Source organism: Falco naumanni, chromosome 1 (assembly GCF_017639655.2).
Source record: "Falco naumanni isolate bFalNau1 chromosome 1, bFalNau1.pat, whole genome shotgun sequence".
In the NCBI taxonomy this organism is placed as follows: Eukaryota; Metazoa; Chordata; class Aves; order Falconiformes; family Falconidae; genus Falco; species Falco naumanni.
The window spans coordinates 72,957,968-72,980,764 of NC_054054.1; the positions used below are offsets into that span (position 1 = coordinate 72,957,968).

Sequence of the window (22,797 nt, forward strand, 5' to 3'; positions counted from 1 at the left end):
TAAAGCAAAATACAAAAGCCACAACCAGCTCACTGTCAATTAAGCCCATTTTCACCTATAAAAGCATTTAAATCTGTTTTGAAATCACTGGCTCACACTACATAGGAACAAAGAAGCTCTTCCAGCAAAATACTCTCCATTGACAAGTGAGACATTTAAACACCAGGTGTAAAATTCAGCTCATTAGAAATGGTGTTTTGGTGGGGTTTCCACCCCCCCACGCCCCCTCCAACTCTGGAATTAAAGCATGCAGCTAAGGGGAGTCCTATCCAGGTACTCCATTTGACCTATAATTAGCAATCAGACGTTCTTCATTTATATGATGCTACTCCTGGGCCCTAGCAAGTTTGCACCTCTTGCAGCAGCTTGCTTGCATGCCACTGCAATCTGCAGAGCCCAGAGCTTGCTCAAACATTACGCTTCCCTTCCTTGGGGTACATGGAAAAGAGAAGGGTTTGTGGTAGAAATCAGGTAAGTTCTGCGGTTATCTGGATGTCTCAAAAATTATCTTTATATTGCCTCATTTCTGACAAGCTACACCTTCCTCCCAAAGGCTTTCATTAGAAAGGTTTTTATGTTGGTGGCCTAAATATGTCTTCCTAGCACAAGCAAAAGTCCCGAACACAACATGCAAACACTTCTGCTAACGTGAGATCATATTTTGACTCCCACATTCTTCAAATATTCAAGCTGACTTTTTGCGTATTCAGGAGTTGGAAAAGTAAAGACTGATCGTGTTTAATATATTTAAGACACAATAAAAATACACAGGACAAAACAAACCAGACACGAATATCACAGGCAAAGTTTTAACACATATACTGGGAGGGCAGTAGGGGCAAGAGCTATAGTCCTCATCGCAAAAGAGGAGACGCTCAACTCAATAGCAGCCATTGATGGTTTGGAAAGTAATGATCCCGCCTTCCTTTGTGTTTTCCACTGGAGTCAACTAAATATATGACATCAGATTTTAATATTCTGGGATACGCTGATGAGGTCACATGTAAATGGAATACATTACAAAGGAAGAATTATAAACCTGAGACCAAATGAAAGCTAATATGACATCCTTAAATTTCTTTGTTTTCAAGCTATCAAATAAATTTTGTACCTGTTAATTATAAAATGCCAGCTACAAAGAAACAAAAGCAATGAAAATACCTTGAGATTCAAAAAATTAATCAAACTACAAATAGGTTTAAAGTGATAATTCCATCAAGACATCTGAAAAGATATGTTTGATTATAGCTGTGGTCAGATATACAGCCTGGTAAGTTAAATTGCTTTCATTAATGTTCCGTATTAAACTGCTTTCAACACCACTACTACAACTATCGCTACAAAAAAGAATCTCTAGCAGAACTCAAACCCAAAATTCAAATTGCTAAGCAAACTAAAAAATCCCAGAAAACAATGACCCCAACTTCACAGACACACCCACACTAAGCCATTTAACACTTCCTCCTGCAGCTGGGTACGTACAAAGGAATTTCTGAGTTCACTCAAGTCCAGCTGCCAAGTCAGATCCCTACTACCTTGCTCACATTTCCAAGTCCCAGTAAAAGCCACAGGTTATGCATGCACTAAAAGCAAGAGGTTAGGCATTCAAATAGCTCTGTGCACTTAACTAAAGGCTCAAAAGATTTGAGCCAGAATGCAGTAAAATGAACTGGAATGCCTTATCTTAGGCACACCATTGTATTCATAAATTTTTACTTCAAGCTGTTATTGGATATAATAAAATAGCATCAATATTTCAGATGAACATTCAGGGCAAGCTTATTCAGTGATTAATGCTCTTGTCTCATGTTTTCCATTTTCATTGCTACTAGAGGTCATATGTTATGATGTCAGTTTGAATCTGGATATCCATTTTGAGGAAATCTAATTCAAAATTATAATACTAAGGCACATGGTAAAAACTGCTTAAAAATTCTATACTGAGTAAACATATTCACTCTGTTACCCATGTAGATTTCACATTCTAGTACCACCTATTCATCAGGCAAACATACTTTGGGTGCATCTTCCCGTATGGTAAACATGCCATAGGTTGAATGTGCAGGGGCAGAACTCGCGTATACCAAGACGCAGCAGCACTTGCCAACCTTGAGTGGAGGGTTTTGCAGGGCTGGATGAACAATATGAAATTAATCAAATCCCCAGAGCATGATGTAAATTGAATCTGCCAAAAGGATTCAGGAGGAAGAAGAACAGGAGTCTGAGCTGGAGGGAGGCTTGGAGAGTATCTTCCTTAGGAGCTAGTGGGATGGAGATGTTTCATGGGGTCTGACACTAGTAAGACACTTGTTGCTTTATTCTGCCCTGCTCGCAGACCGGAGGATTCCTCACTGACTTGCAAAAAGCAGTTTTATTAGACAGCTGAGCTCAGATGTCAGAAGACTGAAGGGACTACTCTGCTCGCCTCTCCCAGTCTCACTCTCACCCTCCCATTTCTCTTGGACTCCTGCTACTTTTCTCATGACCCTGCCTGTGACACTGGCTTCTGAAGCTAAACCACATGAGAGCTAGCTTTGTCTTCTTCCTCCCTGGTCCCCCGTCCGTCTGTCCCCCATCCCCCCTGCCCAAAGAAACAGATTTCAGGTGGTTGTGCTCCCTCAGACAACTCACTACGGACCTAATAAGAGAAAGCCCAAGAATCGGAGTGGTTCCGAACCCAGGCTGTGGAGCAACAGTTTTCTGAATATCGCCGTACGCTTCTCTCAGATGTGTTGGTTCTGTATGAAATACTAGCAGAAAATACTTTCAGCTGAGGTTTTATGTTTGCTATTATTACTATTGTTGTTGTTATTAATATTACTGCTATTATTATTATTACCACCATTTTTCTTCTTTCCCCAGAACAAATATCTGTGAAATAACTACAATTAAAGTCCTTCTCAAAGCAAAATCAAGCTAAAATGTTTTTTTCACGTGCGCAACGCATGAAGCATCAGACTTATTACTCATTTTTGCTATAATTTATTATTGATCTTTCCAGTAATAAACGGCAGTGCATATATACAAATAAAATATTTATATGCAGCCTTTGAAGTACAACAATTCCCTATATTGGTAAAGCAGTGGCAGACACAACCAGTACAACCCACTGGAACTACTTCAACCATCACATAAGGGAGGGAATTCAAAATTTAAGTAGCCACTGAAACTTCAAATCTTGATTTGAATTATAAATGGTGAAGTGTTAAAAAGTTCCTGCTACAAGAGTGGACAATCATCCATAGCATTTTATAGGCTGAATTCTATACTGCAATGTATGCCAGCCCAAAATTATTTGTATTATGCAAGTATAATTCTAAAAACAAGGAATAGTAGAGAGATTACATAGAAAAAGCATGGACTTACTCATGGTTCTTTCCGCATTTAATTTACTAGTCCATTTTCTTTCTAAAATGACTGAACCAGCTAGGCACTTAATATAACACATCCAAGGTATCTCCTTCCTCCAGGGAGGCATTTTAAGCACAAAGTAATCCAATGACCTTCAGAAGGCGTTCAGTGTGAAGCAAAACCATTTACATCTATGCAGATGTACAACCGAATGCAATGTGTACGTCCATGCAATTAAAATTTAAAACTACTATCATCTTTGTACTCATTTCTACTCAGATTCAAGCAGATACACTATGAACTAGGATACTGGAGAAGCAGAACCAGCATTTGCTATCATGTAGTAGTTACATATGGTAAATGATTACTAACCTCAAAAAGATTAAAAAACAACCAGAAAAAATAATAGGTTCTTTTAAAAGGAAATATTTCTAAATTCAGTTTAAAACTTACTTGAATATCTAACAAGAAAAATAATAATTTTCTACAGGCATGACAAGATAAAGATTTGGTACAGAACACAGAAAATTAACAGCATTTTAATGGTCTTTAAAATTCTTATACACCATGTCCATATATAAATAGATTAACAGAAAAAAACATTATGCTAATTCATTTGTTTATATTATAAGCTTTGGAAGATAATAGATAGCTTTTTATTTTCTTAATACCTCCATTGCAACTTACTGGCACTTCAGTGATAACATGTCCATTTTTATAAGAAAAGGCTACAATTTTATTTAAAACTTAACAGGCATTCATTCTTTTTCCTTTCAAAACCTAGGCATAAGTAACAAAGCACCAGAGTCTTATAAATTTTCTAACACCAAATGCAAATTAAGTCATGAAATTGCTCTAGGAAAAGTTCCAAGAATGCAAACCCAAAGGAATTTCAACACAATTTCTCAATTTCAGGCTCTTTATGATACTCAGGCAAGGTAACAGAATATGATGTGGTTAGGAAGAGCTATCTGTATATGGAAAAATATTTAATTTTCCAATTTCAACAACTCTCTGTATTCTGTTTATATGCTCTAAGATGAAATACATGTATAAAAATGGAAAAAAACAAAAAGGGTGGCAAGGGCTCTGTAGATTGAGCAGCTCACTAAGTTTTCATTAGCTGGAAAAAGTGGATTGAGGGTTCCTAACTTAAAGGGTGTATTCATATGTTTGGTAAATATCTATCAAATTAATGTATTATTCCTTTTTCCTTTACTTGGAGTCAAGTGAACTGCTTTCCTGCATTGTACCGGTCTGCATTAGAAGTAAAACAAGCACAACCCCCACCCCATTATGTGACAAGGTAAAACTTCCTACATTTTAGCTTTGTCAGCTCTGACTATGTGGCTTTACAGCACCATCTCCAGCAAACTGGGGCTTTTTCTATAATGAATAGAGTAATTAGTTAATCTTTCAACCACCCTCCTGAAAAGCCTCAAATCCTTTGTTCTTTCTAAAGACAAGACAGGAGTTTTAACCAATTGTTTAAACAAAGGGCTGCTGATTTTTTGTTCTGAACTACTGCTTGTTTACCCCAGGGGAGACATCAGCCAAAGAATGACAACTTAACTTGCTGGGCATGCTATTATTTAGCAATAACCCCAAGGGGACTGGGGACATTTCCTGAATATGAACTTTAGGTCTGCCAGTGCTTCTCTGAAAATGTGAGATGGACAGTGACAAGCAGCCTGCCCCAGAGTCATGCTGTAAAACCTGGTCTCAGAGTGCTGCCCTTTACCTCCAGCCACTCAGCTGGCTCCCATTTTCTTGTCAGAAGACAATTCTTACAATTCTTTACCAATCCCTTCTTGAAAGACGTCCTAGGTGTCAAGCATTCAAAACAGTACGACCATCCAAACGTGCATATATGTGTCCTTCTCAAGTAGCCTGTTCACTATTGCCTGTATCACTGTGAACATCTCAAGCAACTTTTCTTAAGCCTTTCAAAGTCCAGTTCAAAACAGTAACTGTCCTCTGTGATTACTTCATGCTGGTGCTTATTAACAATAATGGTCTTTATAAAAACAAAATAACTTAACTCAGTCCTTACCTGAAGAACTCTTTCTGTTCAAGACTTGCAGTTTTAGTAAACTGGTGTAATCTGCAACAGAGCAGAAAGATGCATCACTTACGTTGCTGTTGTGCATTTAACGTAAGCATTACAATTCAATTACACTTGAGCAAACTGACAGAACTTTTGTTATCGTGGTTTGGCACATGTTTTATGGAGACCCATGTCAAGCAGTAATTGTACAATACTGCATATACACACTATTAAGAGGTACCTTTTTCCTTTCCCAGTGTTTCTGCTCAGACACGGGGATGTATGAGTTTCGATCTACCTCAATGTGTTACTCATAATGCTCATGTTGTGGTTAAATAGATTAAATAATTAAGGTCCTGCTGACATTGTATTTCTTGTCACTAAACAACCTAATCAATTGAATTAGGCACTTCAGGAAGAGGTGCATGATTGGGCCCAGATGCACTCAACTCCCATCAACTTCTAATGAGCTCTTCAGTAAAAACAAACAAAAAACCCATACTCACTTAAAATGCAGATCTGATTACATACTAGTGACAACTCAGTGAAGCCTAATTCTTAATTAGCATCCTGAAATGCAGCTAAACAAAACACTATGAGCCTGAGTGTCTACTGATCAAACCCCCCCGCCTGCTCCCATCCAAAAAGCAGCAGTTGCACTGCAAAGACATTCAAGTCAAGACAGCGCACATTTGTATGCAACATCTTCCACTGAGGGCAGAAACTATGAGTTTAATCTTTCCTGTCTTGCTGAAAACACCATTAGGTATCACAGCCAGTTACATCCACTGCTTTTCAACGTGCATCTGATGCCAGCCTTGCATTTTGCATTTATTGTTCACTGAGGCCTCTTTGCTGACTTGGTATTATAGAGACTAACTTGTAGTCAGATCTAGAAGCTTTGTTATAAGAGACAGGCTATGCGAACAACTGCAGAGCACAAATATTTTTTTCTTTCCTTTTTTTTTTTTTACTTCTTCAAGTTACCTACATAGGGGCAGCACAAGCTGCCTCTGTTCTAGAAGAATTTGCTGTTATAACCATCATAATAAATTTACACTTGGCCTACCTAAACAGCGCAGCACTGAGCCAAACAACAGCAGAAGAGAACAGCAGTAACAGCATTTTGCTGCTCAGATATCTGAAGGCACTGATGCTGAGCCTTTGTTCTCGACACTGGTTCTCCAAGCTGGATAGGCAACCCACAAGCCTCAAATTACACTTCATTGATCCAGGGAAACCGAGCTGGTGTCCAGTTTCAGTTCTGCAACCTGCCCGCTGACCCGGATGTTTGTTGGCCTAAACAATGAGATTTCAGGAAATGAAGAATTTGCACTTTGTCCGAGTCTTGTTTTCAGAGAGGGGGATCGCTATCTTGGAGGTCTAAGTTGGTGTGGGAAAATTGGGAGGAAAGCCAATCATCCAGATCTGGGCTCTTGCACTATGTTTCTTCGCTGAGTTAATTTCTGCTCCGAATTCAATACGGCCAAATCAAACCCAAAGTTAGAAATGGGAGGCGGTCTCAACAAGTTCAAATTCCTTCAGCATAACTTTTTGTTACCTCTGGTAACATTGGAGGACGTATGTAGGAGGAAGACAGGGCGATTACAAAACAGTTCATTCAGTAACATCTTAAAAACATATTCACGTATCTGGACTATTTTATACAGTCTGTCAATACAAAACCAAACCCCAAGCATCTGCAATAAAAACACATATTTTATATGGAAATCTGAAAAAATCATGTAAGATAACATTAATAAGGTCCACAGTAATGGAACACCATGGTCTAAATGTAGAAATAACCTGTCTGAGGAAAACCAGAAAAAAACTGTTTCTTGAGTATTCTTTATAAAATAACTAAAACATTCTTTGATAATTTTTCATTATTTTTCATTATGTTATAGATTAAACTTGCTCAAATGTGCAATGCAAGAATTTCAGTTTGCGACTCAAGAGAAGATCTTTGTTTCCATAGCACCATGAAAACATTTCCACAAAGATGCTTACAAAGCGGCATAGCTTAGCCCACCACCACCACCACCACCCAAAACCCCCACACAATATGAATAAATGACAGAGAAGAAATTCTTGAGAAACAGTGTTCACTTTGCTAATTAAAGTAAGAAACACTAAGTCATTGTATTCATGTATGGGAAATAGAAGCCTAGAGTTTCAGTTATTTGCTTGAAACCATAGAAGAAGCAGAATAATCTGGTGCCTAACGCAATTCTAAAATCAGCTGCAGTACTTCTTTCATTTCAAAGCTTGCAGAATTTTATAGTCATGTTGGATTGCAACTTTGCTTTATGCCTCCAAGTACCATTTCATTATTTATTCTGGCTAACTATTTTGTCTAGTTCCTCATCCACATGCAGAAAACACCTCCTGTTTGGAAAAAAAAATATCTAGGACTTCTAGACTTTAGGTTGAGGAGATACCCATCACATCTGAGCAAAGGCTAAGACCCTTGTTTCTTTAAGAATGTTATTTCCTACATTAACATTTTCACAATCCTAACATTCATAGCATAATTTTTCTTGGTTGATTTTTTTTTTTTTTTAACAAAGACCTCAAAGGTCTTATTTTTGCGCAGCAACATCTGAAAAATACATATATGGCACAAGTTATGCAAGTGCTCCATTCCAATAAACCAGTAACCTGAAAAAGTCAAATGAACCTAAAATTCAACACATGACTATCCTTATTTCCTACCCTGAACACAGAGGAGAACTCTCCATGACAACAAATGCTGTCTCTGGTGACGATGACCGTGCTCAGTTCAGAAATCCCTTTTTGCCTTCTCAGAGAGGAACTGATGCATCCTGTGGTACATTTATTGCAGAGACGCAGTTGCATGCCCCCCTAGTAGTAGAGGGGTTGTTCAGAGTAAGTTCCTTTTCTGAAGTACTAGATAGCCTTTTATTTTACACTAATGTCTAAGCTTAGATTTTGCTTGCACTTCACAGCACAGGAAAAAGTAGAAAACTAAGGACAAGTAGAAACCCAGCTAAGATGTGGTTTCTGTTACAGTTCCTTCAAAACTAGCAACATAAAATATACAGTTTCGCCGTCTTATCCAGAATATGTAAATTTTTCAGATTCTGATCTCAGGCTGACTTCCACCAACAAGAGTGTGGTGGCTGCACGGGGAGCTGCCGCTGTCCATCTGCTTTACACTGACAGAAGATTGCAATCAGATCTGGGTCACCTCACCTTTGAGTTTGCCACATACATAAATTAACAGATCACACACAATAGTGCTTGTGCTAACTAAAATCTAACTTACAGGCATAAACATATTTTTAACCTTTTTCCCTTCCACCCACTGATGTGAAACTTATCTACATAAATAAAAGAGTAATTTCTTGATATTTGTCCTTTCCTTTCGGAAACAGAGGAGCACCCATGCAGCATGTTTACCTGTTTGTCTGTGGAAAATAGACCAAATATACCTCTAGTATGTACAATACTGGAGAATTTTAATACCTAATGAACTATTAAAATACAGGGAATATACTTTCCATTATTCAAACATTACAAATATGTACACCTAACACTATATTCAACATCATTACAAGCATTATAGTAGTCACAAATATGCACTGCCTAATAATTACTTTAGTGGGTTTATACATACGACCATTTGTGAAATATCTGTGTTCATCCTCCTAGATGACATAAGGATTTCAAAATCCAGCCATTAGAAAATGCATGAATAGGTAATATGCCAAGACCCCTTTTACTGGTAGCCACTGCACAATACCCTTATGCTTATAATCACAAGGCACTGGTATACTGGGTGCCACTGGGAGGTAGCCCTGCTCTGTTCGTTCAAATTGAGCAAGTTCTAACAGAAGAACCACCCAATAACATCAGCAACTCTACATACAGTGCTGACTGAATAAATTTTAGCAAGATGTTCATGGCTGAAAAATAATAGTGGGGGATCCCTGAAGGTTTCAGACTAACTGGCAGATGACTTTCAGCATAAAAACAAAAAAAAAAAAATGGAAGTGCAAAACCTGACCCTTGTTGTTTTGAATCCATACACACCGCATTACTGAACTCCAAACCAGCACCTCAACTTAAACATGATACGCCAAACAGTGTTAATGCAAAAAGCATGGAAAAAGACAGCACTGCTAGACTCAAACTTTAGCAGCATATGCCAGCCTATGCCCACAGCTCCAAGTCACTGCAAACGTTAGCTCACCCTCATGTACACTCAGGTACATTTCCTATGTCCTCTACCGTTGCTATCTTAGTCACAAGAAACACAAAAGAAAAAAAATATTACATGTGGAACCAAAAATTTCCATTCAGTTTATAGCATTGGTATTCTCTCTCAGCTCTTTTCATAACTCACTTATGTTTTAGATATACAGTGTAGAGAGTATGTGCCAAAAGACAACAGATGACAACTCAGTGGAAACAAAAGATACCTCCAATGTGGGTCCTTCTTTTAAAGGACATACAACTGAGGGGCTTAGGTCTACAGAATAGATTTATTGTATTTGATTCCTGCAGGTGAGTAATTCTTAAGTAGACAACAGTCATCCAGTTGGACCAATGGGATGTCCTTACGTTTCAGTGCTTCTCAATGTGTTAGAGGAGGTTTGACTATAAGCAGACACTACGCCTTCTGAAGCTGATGATTTTATTAGCCACCAAACTAAATGGAGGGTGATTAGAATGGTCTTTGTTCAATGTCAGCTGAGACAATGAAACCCACCACTCAAAGACCAGTGTGAACAGTATGTTACACTTCTGCTCTCTCTGACAGATGTGCTCAACAAAATTCTGCAGTTCTGGGCCACCTGATGTGATCTGGTTTACATTCATAATGGGAATTATCGGGGGTTTGGAGCACATCACTCATGGGGACAAAAATGCAATAGCCTCCAGTTCATGGCCAGATTTCCCTAAATCAGGAATTCAATTTACTTGCCCTGAGCACAGTGGAGGCCTAAGCTTCCAAAGAGGGGCAGGAGGCTTTCAGGCTCTTCCAACTGTGACAGTACAGATGTACCTAAACAGGTGAGGAGCTGACTTGACTCCAGGTGCATTTCCTGCATTAAACTTGCATGAAGAAGTAAAACCAACAGGGAAAGTCACGGGCAGCAGGGAAATCAACAGTTTATTCCTCCCTGCAAGAGAGAGGCAGATTTTTGGACAGGGTGCTGGCTGCAAAGCCAAGCTTCGTATTACAGGCAAGGAAACTGCTTCCCGTTGTTTGATCTTCCCACTTTAGGAAGAGTGCTTGCTAAATATGGCATCAAAGACATTCTTATTGTCATCATTACTTCCACCTGTCCACTGAAACACAACACCAAATACCAGCTAAAACCTCACAGCCCGGGTGGCATTGGTGTGTGCTACTGGCTTGATGCTACAACACGAGACGTTTTGGTCACGTCTTGCAGGCTGTTTTGCATGAGCTGCCACTCTGACACAGAAGCGCAAGGTTTGAACCCTATCCCCTAAGCAAAACATTTGCTCTCTGCCCTGTAAAGACCAACTAGCACAATAAACATGCTGGCTAAGAGCCTGTATTATGCAGTTCTCTCTTAAATTATGAGAAAAATATTAATTTCAAAGAACATCAGAGCGCCTAAGTATACAACTGTTCTGTGATTCCTCTGAAGATATCAGGGCCCCTATCAAATCAACACCTCCTCTGCCTCCTTGGAAAAGCACCCTATACATACACACGTATTGCTGTGACTTTTTTCAGCTGTTCAAATTTCTATTCAGATAGGAATTTTTAGAAGAGTTTTTTTGGGGGTAAGATTTCTGTTTTTCACAGAGCAACATAAGATCTTTATTGGAAATGAATGTCTATAATCATTGCTGCTCCTACTGAATAAAATCAGATCAATAAATGAATAGCCAAGCAAAAAAAAAAACTATTTGAAACTAATGACTGGGAAATCATAATACAGTCACATCATTAACAAACTTTTACCAACTGTTCAAATAACTTCTGTAATTTTTATCTCTAAAAGTTAAACAGAAATACACTAAAGTTTCTAATTGCATAGATTTTTGCTTCCATAAATCTCCATCTCCCATGAAGACCACAAGTTACCTGCATCATGAAACCTCAGCAAATCTGGCAATGACCATAAAATTTGAGTTCTTTTGCATCAAAAATCATCACAAAAAAACCCGAACAATGTAATCTATATAAACTGGTTCAAATAAACCTGGTAACTTGAAAACAAGCAGGATCACACTTACTTGAAACTGCCTGGATCGTTATATTCTGGCTAAACCCAGAAGAACACATTCCTATTCCCCAAGCCTTGCAGCCAAGCGACCCCCAGGGCAGCCCAGGAAGACTGGTGGAGCTGCTTTGCCTGCAGTGATTTTGCAGCTGGAACAAACTGTGTCTGAACTGCCAGCTAAACTCTGAGTGGGCAAGGATGTCACGTAGCACAGGGAAGGAGACTAATTGGTAGAGGAGAGCCTTTCAAGGAGAGGGAAAATTCACAGACAGAGGAACATCTCTCATTCCTCTGCTCCCACACGCCGCTCTCCTCTTTCCTTTCACACTACTGGAAAATACCAAACCAACAAGGCATAGCAATACATCACAAAACAGTTGTATCACAGGACGTAACATTTTTTTGTCAAAATTAGGTCACCTTTTGTTTCAGTGATACACCACAGCAGTAATAGATTAGTCAACATGCAAAGTTCTATCAACAATAATGCAAAAATAACAAGCCACATTGTTGGCTGATGTTCGTGGTAGTATTTGTGTAAAAAAGATGTTGGAAAATGTGTGGACATGACAGAGCTCCAGCCACGTTCATACACAGACTTCACAAGAAAGTGGAGGAAACGATTTTGCAATCAAACCACAGGGTAGCCTTTTACATCTTCCTCTCTGGGCTCTTGCCTGAACATAACAATCTTGGAGAACGTGGGACCTGACACCCTGCTTTCAGAAACCACTGAAGTGTTTCGAGTCTTTGAATCACCCTGAGAAATCACAACTGGAAGTGCACTAAGACATGCTATTCTGATCTAGAGGACAAGCACTAACGAAAAGCAGAGACCATTATCAACTTGCTTGCTATAGGTAAGCTATTCAAAACAACAGCATTGGGTCTTGAAATGCTGAGTAGTGCCTGGCTTTTCCCACACAGGCATTCCAGCCCTATCCTTAAGCTCACCCTTTCTCTGTCCATTGCTGTCTTTTATTTTCATTATTTTCCTTCCTCCAAATATCAACTGCAGCAACGTGAAGTAGAAAATTCTTATAAAACAGAAACACAACACTGGCAGATGATGAGCGTGAAACAGCTAAGCACTTCCTTCCTTCTCCACTAATTTCACAGAAAGGAATTTACCTTGGCAGTGTCTTTTCAAAAGTGTACTACCGATTCTCAAATTTTCTTTGGTGATGCAGTCTGGTTAGATCTAGAGTTGCTTGTACTCAACCTCTCCTGTCTCCTTGAGGCTTTTCAACTTCAGACCTAACTTAAACAGAGCACCAAATTTCTGTTTTAGGAAATTCTTCTCACATGCTCCTTACCTGCATGTAATCTTTCGGGTGTTTTTCTTCCTTTAAAAGAAGCCAGACTATGTTGCTGTTGTATTACAAGCTTATCTAGTGTTTGTTTCTTCAGTGCTCTAATCTATAAATCGGGGTTACTAAGCAGCTGAATTTTAACGCTGTGTTTGTTGAGGAATAAAAAATAATATAGCGTTCAGCTTTATTTCCCTCATATTTTTGCATTCAGCCTCCAGATCAAAAATACATATTATTCAGTCCCTGTCACTCTAAAAAAAACCCAAGCTGTGCTGTGCTTTAAGTGCCCAAATCATCACTTGCTGTTACATCCTCTCATCACTTTTCTAATTAGTATGCACTAAGATGCTTAGGTTTTACACACTTGTTTTCCCTGTGCACTGAAAACCAGGTCAAGCTGCATTATCCATCCATACACACCTCTTAACACTGCTGCTCACAAGAAACCTTTTATGTTTGAGTGGGACACCCTACCCCTTACACCTACTCTAAAAAAAGGCTGGTTCTGTCCTAAGGCTGCCAGAGACACAGCGTGCCCCATCAGGCAGGCAGTGCCCGTGGGCAGGCAGCCTGGAGCCAAGGCTGCTGCGCACCGCTGCCTCTGAGCCACCACCAGCTGCTTACAGGCTGCGGCATCTACCTGGCTCTTAAAAATAATGGCAAAAAACGTTCTGAGCGTGTTATTCCAGATCTAATGATCCAGGAGCACTGAGTTCAGGAGTTCCCACCCAGCACTGCTCATATATAAGCCGACGGATATACAATGAGTGCTAGGTTTCCCCACAAAATATTTACATTTCTGGCTTTTTACCAGCTCCACAAAACAGAAAGCAAGAAAAGATAGTTTTATGCCAAATATCTTGAAAGAAATAGAAGCTACCTTGATGATGATGCTTTTGTTTTTATTTTTAGGGCCTATGTGAAAGACCTTTTCGCAGGCACTAACAGCGCGGTACAGAGGGCGATTAGGCATTGCTGTTTGATTATAACCCATTTTTTCCTTTGAATAGGAGGTGGCACTTTTGGAATAAGAGCCTGTGGCACTTTGAATGCTCCCTGCTTTATCCAGTAAGGAACTCATGTTTAATTAAACTAGACAAAACAGATGCTCCATCATTTTAGCTGGAAAAGCCGGTGAGGGGGCTCTGCTAGCACGGTGACAGCCAACTGGGGCTTCCCTGCTCGCTGGCAGCCTATAAAACTGCTACTGGGGGGCCCTGGCATTGTATTCAAAGCCACTTTTAAGAGCCAATATGGTAAACTGTGCAAGATATGATGTGCGGGGAGCCCCATAAAAATCCTTTAATGGAAGCAGCGGGCTTGCGTTGGAAAAAGTTTCAGGAGCCATGTACACCGGTATAAAGAGTTTGGCTCCTGTAAGGCATCGCGGCCAGTCCAAGCGTACAGGCTCCCATAGCCCCAGACTTCACCACAAGCTTCTGGGATGCTGTTCTCCGTAAGAATGTTTGCACCATCAAGTCACAGTTCATATACAGAACACCAATATAATGATAACAGAACACTTTTTTCTTCTTTTTTGTGTGTTAAACCATGAGAGGCAAGGTGAGTAGGTTAGGCAGCTAGAAGCCCATCAGTCAGCCGGGACCGTGGAGAGCAAGCTGCCTGCACTATGGGCACAGGGGAGGCAGCATGAATCTAACTGGGATATGTGCAGCCACTGGGATGGCACACTGGTCAATGTCCCCTTACAGAATTACTCTTAGATAAAAAGTTATAACTCACTCTAGATGGCAGGCGGTCCAAGGCTGTCTCAAGGAGGAATATGCACAACACTGACGGTCTTTCTACTTCTTTCTTCCATTACATACAGGTGTAACGGCCCTTCTCTTGAAGCAAAAAGCTCTGCAGATTCTGCTTCCATCCCCTGCAGTGCCAACTATTAGTCATTTCCAGACAGAGGGGAAAAACATCACAGAGGTGTGCACGGGGATGAAGGCAGCAGCCCTGCCCATGGTTATCAAGCACCTCCAGCTCCTGCTCTGCTGCTGCTCCAGGACACCAGTGATACATGGTGTGGCTGCTCTGCCTTACAGGGACCTGCTGGTCAGCTACACTGATACCCAGGATGCCAGCCTGGAAAGAATGCTGCAGGACCACAGGGAGCATCGAGGCACTTCTGCTTCACGGAGCCTCACTAGAAAACAGATTCCCTGGATATAGGCCTGTGCTTATGACAACTTTAGCTACTGCATCACCCAAAGGCCCCTTACAAAACTCAACAGCACATCGTAAGTGGCAGAATGCAACTATCATCCAGAATATATTTTTGCCTGTTTACCTAAATTTTTCACAGCTCAGAGCCTCCACCACCACTTGATCAGCCTGAGGAAAACACAGCAGCAGCTCTAAGCAGGTCAAAAGAACACCACAAGAAAGGACCTAGGAAAAAACTGATCTCTCACATCTAAAAATGAATGACAATGTAAGTATTCAAAGGGATGACCATAAAAAAGTGCAAGCATCAACAGTCAGAATATGGACCACTCACTGCTACAGATTAGAACTTCATTTCTAAAATGATATGAAACCTGGAGCATCAAAAACACTGCTTGAACTGAAGTTTTTTTGATACTCACGTACCACAAGAGCACTTTCACTCCTGCTTTGGAGGATTAAAAGCACTAACATGGTCATTAGGGAATCTCATCTGTTTAAAGCCACAACCAACCAGAATCCACAGAGGAAGGCAGGAAGGGAGGAAAGAATTAATACAATCACCTTTCTTGATGCTTGTTTTCTGTGTAAGGACTAACACATTGCCCAGTTTTCCACTACAACTACCATTTCACATAGGCAAAAAAAAAAAAAAAAAAAAAAAAAAAAGTGTTTGGAAAACAGTGAATGACTTTTTCATGACTATCTGGTTTATATTTGAACATACAGGAAATAGATTCTCCTAATCAGCCCTTTTTACCTGCTGCCAAGAATATGAGAGTGCAGCTTTACAGCCAAAGCAAGCTGTTATCCACTTCTTTTATAGTTCGCTCCAAACCCCCACATTAATGCAATATTGCAAATGAGCACTTAAATGCAGAAGAACCAGGAAAAGCAAATGATAGAGTCCCTCTGGCACGTGCACATGTCCTACAGACTTCCTATTGTGGACCATTCTCATGCTGATTTTTCCCAGCACAATTTAATTTTATTAAAGCCCAAATGTAAATCCTATATAAAACCACACACACAAAATGAAGGCTGTATCAACTGTCTCTAGTAAACTCTAAGAAAATACACTCTTAAAACTTCTGTTTGCATACAGTACCATTCTGTTCATACTCTTTCTGCTTACAAAAAACAAAGTTATTGCACATTCCGGATAGTTTAGATGTGTTCTCATTTTCCAAAACACTTTTCTTTTTTCTTCCAACAGAAAACACTCTTTTGGCCATTTGTCCTAGAGAAGAGCTCTTGCACCTTACTTAACACACAATCACTGCACAGACGGTTTAAGTACGTGCAATTAATTAAAAAAATATCTACATATCAAATTTACTGCATATGTGCCAAGCAACTGCAAAATTCATCAATGCATGGTAAATTCACAATATTTAGAGCACTTCAGGTTCACTGCCCAGGTACAAGCCATATGGCCAGCCCTACAAAAATGTGACTTGTTAGATATCAGCTACCAAACACGGATGCTTGCCGTGCAACTGGAACAAGCATTTTATCAGAACCGGTAAGAGATAAAGCTCACAGCATCTTTAACACTGTTAAGCGACAGATGATTGATCCATTTCCATTTCCTCTGCCAGTCAGGGAGGAACCTCCAAGGGAGGGAGACATTCATATGCATGCGAGGAACACTTTTATTCTGACTTAAAGCAGGCAAGATCAAAAGAACATTCAAGACATGTAATTTGGGGGAAGAGAAATTAGAAAAAGTAAGCCCAGGTCTGAAAAATATGACAACTGTTTTAAGAAAAATACAGCACAATAGCTAATGTATTGTGACAAGGCAGAAAACGCTCACTTCCTAAGACAGGGCACCTGAACAAACATTTATTATCCCAACCCAAACGCAACCAAAGAGTTCCAGAGTTTATATGCTAATGTACCTTACTTCAAAGATTTCCTTAAGCTACATCAGAAGGCAAAATCTCTAACTGAAGAAAAGGGGACTGACAAACTGTCATGTTAGCAAAAGGAAAAGACCGGAGAAGTGTTCAAAGATGTGAAACCTTTCTTTTTCTTGAAATAGACTATTGCTGTTTTCTGTAATTGCAAAACTTGTACCTAGGTGAGCTTTGTTCCTGCACATGACAAACCAAAACTTGGTAATGTTTATCTCCTAAGATACTCCCTGACAACCACTGCTCCGCTTCTACGTTTCCAAATTACTTTGTGTTACTGGGTGCTTGCAAATCAGGAATTTGATCTTGCGGCACCTGGCAAAAGCGAGATGCAGCTGAAGCCTGACAAAGAAAAGGTCCTGGGGCAACACGGTTTACTGGCAGAAGGCTTGGGTCAGCTTCTGGAACTGTTTAGAGGGTCACTTGGAGAGGATTTTAAAAGTAAATGAAATAAAAGGATAGAATCAACTTTACTAATTCAGGATTGCTATAGAAACCTGCTGGGATGATCTGCATGACAATAACATGGGAAGTTACAATGTTTGGGAAAACAGACTGGGCAAAGAGGAGAGTAGGTCAGTCAGCTTTGGATGGGAGGGAGGGTGTTTGCTGTTACAGGTATAGCTTCCTCCTTCCCAGACTGATGACCAGGAAGGAGATGACCAGGAGCACACACAGGGTGAGATGCAGGGGCCTGATTTGGCCCCCATGCAGCAAACACATGGGCAACCATTCTAGGTCCAAGGTGGGGACACCAACCACTCTTGTTTCTACGTGGGGCTTAGATGAGTTACAGTAAGTCAAAATAGTGAAGCTAAAGATAAGGAAAAGATCACGCTTAGTAACCCTAAGGATAGTAAGGTCTTTTTCAAGGTTACTGGGCACAGTGGTTATCAACATTACAAGATGGACATGGTCTAACAACAATGCAGAAAAACACACTAAGTTTCTAACACATAGATTACAGAGACAGAAGGCACTCTCCTAATCACGTAGTGATAGTCCAAAATTGTACACTGTACCAGAAAAGCAAGATAATGCATTGCTGCCACGGTAAGATGAGGTACCACTTGTTCATTTCTCACTGCCAATAAATGGGCCCTGATGGCATGTGGCATAAATCACAACAGGCTTGGATAAAGTCATCTCTGTTCCATTAGTAGCTTTTAATAAGGACTATAATACCAAGGACGTTACAAAACCTGGTAGTTAATGTTGTGTCAAGATCCAAAGAAGGAAAACCTGAATAACCATTTATAATCTGACACTGATCCAGACACGGAAACAAAATATTTTCAGGGGATTCACCTGATACAACACCAATGAACAGTTATTAAATTAATCCCAGACATCATGGATTTATGGAAAATAGATCAAGTGAAAGAAAGTAGGTTTTATCCCCTGATGGGTATAATAAACCTATTGGATTTAATAAGGGCTTACAAATAAGTCACATCAGTATTTGTGAGGTATTTCACTTTGTCCTATCCAAAATTCTGATCAAAAAAGTTGCTTCTAAAGATAATAAAGAAGCACCTATTCAAAAGGCCAGCTGATCTCAGAGTCATCACCAACTGGGCTCTACTGGTTACCTCTGTACCAAGCCAGCCTCCGCAAGAACATGTATTGGCCTAGTAGTGTTCAATACCAAGTTGAAGTGTTTCTATACCCAGCATTACCGACATGAAAATCAGCTTTAAAATTTGTGGCTTAACTTTGAATAATACTTTATAATCTGAGATAACACAACAAAAGACTTATAGTAAGCAACTAAAAGTTCAGTTTCCAAATGCCTCCGTTGGAAGAAAACACCAATCTTACTTCAGGTGATGAAGGCATAAAAAAACATCAGCTATAGACAGAAGTTTCAGAAAGGATGGTTAATCAGTGATCTAAATTAACAAAGCTAGTCATGTTGGATTATTTTTTGATATCAAGAGATTAAGAATCATAAACCTTTCCAGAATATATATAACAGTGAAGTACAAATTTGTGTTAGTCACATAAAAATTACTGTCTGAATACAGGGTAAGTGCAAGAATACAAATGGATCAGACAACCTTTTCAACAAACCCTTCTGGTCTTACTTTCTTTGACTGTACAAATGGTACCAAAAAAACCCTAAAAAAACCGCCAAAAACAAAAACCACCAAAAAAACCCCCACCAAAACCCACAAAAATTAAGCACTTGAAGTTAAAACGTAAGATCCTTTAGGCAACAGCTGTATTTTTAATCTTTACAAAAGAAAGTTAACATTAGCATTGCCTTAACAGTGAAAAGGTTTTATTTGTAAAATTTAACAAGAAAAAGGCACACCATCCTTCTCTTTCATTTACTGTATTGTGTTTAATACTTACAGACTGCTTGACTTGCTGACAGGAGGAGAATGAAGTAGAATGTGTCCAGTACAGTACAACATGAAACTGATAACATCATCCTACTTGGATGTCAAGTTTGCTTTGGGAGCACTTGAGTGATATGAAGGCAGAGAAAAATAAAATCATCAACAACAAAAATCCCCAAGACACTTAGGGAAAAAAACAACAGCTAAAACGAGCAATTGATCTTGGGGAAGATATCTGAGCCAAATTTAATCATATGCTGAGCAAAAACAAGCATGTCTCAGGCAAAGTGGATTACCTTTGCAAATGAGCAAGCACTGAAAGGAGAGTTTACTCAGTTACTTTACATACTCATAGACTGGAAATACAGCTTGAAAAGGAAAACTATTGATAAGAAAAAAAACACAGCAGGGGAAGACCTCAAAAACAGATGGGAAGACAGGTGGCAGTACAAACTGGCAGGAAGAACAGTACTGGATAGAAAAAGATCAGAAATAAAATATCGCACGGCTTGAGAAATTTAGCTGTAGGAACAAACTGCACAACTAGATTAAGGAGGAAGGTTAGAGCAGTTCACTATTGACCCTTCTATCAAAACCACGCAGGGTTTGTCAAGGTTTGCACAATGCCTGCTGGATCACATACAGAATAAACAACTTGCCAGGCAAGTCTCTGAATAAAACAAATCCAGCAGTGCTTCTGTCTGTTCAATGCTACTGCCTGCATCAGGAGCTGAAAATGTTACTTTCAGAAATTCTAGTACAATTTCATCTTCCAGGACAAGAGTAACAGCCTTGTCACTAACCAATGGAATTAATAACTTACTGCCAAAATATACCGAAAAGCTGCAGTGTCAATGAAACTGCACTTGCATGTGGAACCTTTGCCCTACACAAAGTAAAATGTCAATCCATTCCAGCTGGTATGATGTAGACATGATCTACTACTAGCTCGACAGGGCTAGTAATGAAGATCTATGAGGAATGAACACATGAGGAATGAGAAAATCATTTATGAAAACCAAATAAGCTCAGATGAGCTTGATACCACCAGGTATCCCAGTGCTGGAGGAAGAAGTTGCCTGACCAAGTATCTTGAAACTTTATTTTGGTTTTGAATAACTCAGGTGATCTGTGTGGGGTCCTGCACCTAGGGAGGAATGCATCGGTACAGGCTAGGAGTTGGCCTGTAGGAATACAGCTCTGCAGAGAAGGATCTGGGAGTTCTGGGGGGCAGCAAGCTGACCACAAGCCAGCAGTGTGTCCTGGTGGCCATGAGGGCCAATGGGAACATCCTGGGGTGCATTAGGAGGACTGTGGCCATCAGGTTGAAGGAAGTTGTCCTTTCTCTCTGCTCTGCCCCGATGAGGCCGCACCTGGAGTGCTGGGTCCAGTTCTGGGCTCCACAGGTCAAGAGAGATGGGGAGCTACTGGAGAGGGCCCAGTAGAGGGCTACAAAGATAATTAGGGAGCATGTCCCTTATGAGAAAGGGCTGAGAGAGCTGGGCCTGTGTAGCCTGGAGAAGACTGAATGGGGATCTTACCAATGTCTACAAGTGTCTTAAGAACAAATGTCAAGAGGATGGGACCAGGCTCTTTTCAGTGGTGCTCTGTGACAGGACAAGGGGTAATGGGGCACCAAGTGAAACACAGGCAGTTCCTTCTGAATATAAGGAAAAACTTCTTTACTTTGAGGGTGTCGGAGCCCTGGCACAGGCTGCCCAGAGAGGCTGTGCAGTCTCCTGCCCTGGAGACATTCAAAACCCACCTGGACGTGATCCTGTGCAACCTGCTCTGGGTGAACCTGCTTTAGCAGGGGGTTGGCCTAGATGATCCCCAGCAGTCCCTTCCAACCCCAACCATTCTGTAATTGTGTGACTAGGTCACTCCAACACTTCATATAATAATTGCCTGACCTTTACGGAGCAAGCAATACACAGCCATTTCTTCATGGTCCACATTTACCACTGTAATGTGACAGTTTACTGCACATGAGGAGCTTGACTGATTACTATCATCACCTAATCTGTTCCACTGATGAGCACAGTTACTGCTCTTGTGTAAATACCATCTTTATATAAACACTAGCCTTTTTAGTAGATGAAATAATCCTTTTCACTTCCTGCATTCAATGACAACCTGCTTTTCTTTATACAGACTGCTTTGCAGTCTTGAAGACTCAAACAAAAACCAGAGAATTTGTTTCTTTATAAACATATTCAAAGATTTCTGTATGAACTTGGTCAACAGTCTGCATAAAGTGTCAGATAATACCAGTACTTTAGCAGCAAGACAATGTGAGGTTAGAAGAGAATCAACCCAAGGAAAACCAGAAGCAAACAAAGCACAGTATGCGTTGATGAAGGATTCAGAGCATAACTGACACTGGCACTGAAAATCTCAAGTAGCAGTTTTAATTTTTGTTTACACTCCTTCAAATAACATCTCAATTAGCTATAGGATGTCCCAAGGATTACAACCCAAACTGCTGAAAAGGCAGCAGTCCTTGTCCTGTTTCATCTTTTAATAAAGAGAGGTCCAACCTAGAAAACCTCTCACTGGCTCTCTCAGCGTGCCTTGCGTCCAGCCGAGGTTTGCTCCCTCACCATGACTGCCGTTCCCACAAACTGAGCCTTACAAAAGCCACCTTGTCCAATCTGTCAATATTTTCCCATCAGACCAGCACACGGGGAGAACTTTCTTTCAGCATATCTGAACTACAGAATTCCTCTGGTCCAAAACATGAAATGTGGTTTTGTACTTTGGTGTAAATCATAAGAAACAATACACATTCAAAACCGAAATCTCTCATGAGGAAACATTAAAGATAAAGAAGGTACTGTATGAATGCTTTACAGAAAGCATATTATTGAATTCATCGTACTGCCAAAACTCTGGATAATTTCACTCTTTGACAGTGCTCTCAAGTTTCAGCAATGTACAAAGAATTCATTTTCACCTTTTAATCTTACGGATTAAATATGTTTGAGAAAAAATTTGGAGCAGAGAAGAGACCTCCCAGTTTATAACTCACATATTAAAGAGGACCTCCTGCAATGAGCAACTATTTCCTAAATGTTGATTTAACAAAATTCATCACTTTAAATGCATGGATTATGATGTTTGCACCAAAATAAATGGTTCCCAGTGCAAAAGCTGCCATACTTGATGAAATATGAGGGCAGGTGTTTCTATAGGAAAACAAAATATTATGGAACTCTTAAAACAATGACAAAATTACAGACACCACAAAGGAAAACCAGAAAGTCTGCAAAGTCTCTTTCTGTGGAAGAGTCTTTCTGCTATTACTAAATACTTTGCCTCTAAATACTGTAAAGACTGAATAATCCAGAAACACCTAAAGAAAATACAGTTCATTGTTAACTTCTGGGAGGGAAAAAAAAAAAAAAAAGTCAGATT

The 22,797-nt window shown here is 39.9% G+C and overlaps 1 protein-coding gene across 1 annotated transcript in view; it reads right to left on the reverse strand.

The window, feature by feature from the left end:
* The window catches only part of BMPR1B (bone morphogenetic protein receptor type 1B), a 258,845-nt gene that overhangs the window by 154,879 nt on the left and 81,169 nt on the right, over nucleotides 1-22,797 (reverse strand). The window contains exon 3 of the mRNA XM_040599152.1: nucleotides 5,405-5,455. The gene's annotated coding sequence lies outside the window, so the exon portion shown is untranslated. The remainder of the gene's footprint in view (nucleotides 1-5,404; nucleotides 5,456-22,797) is intronic.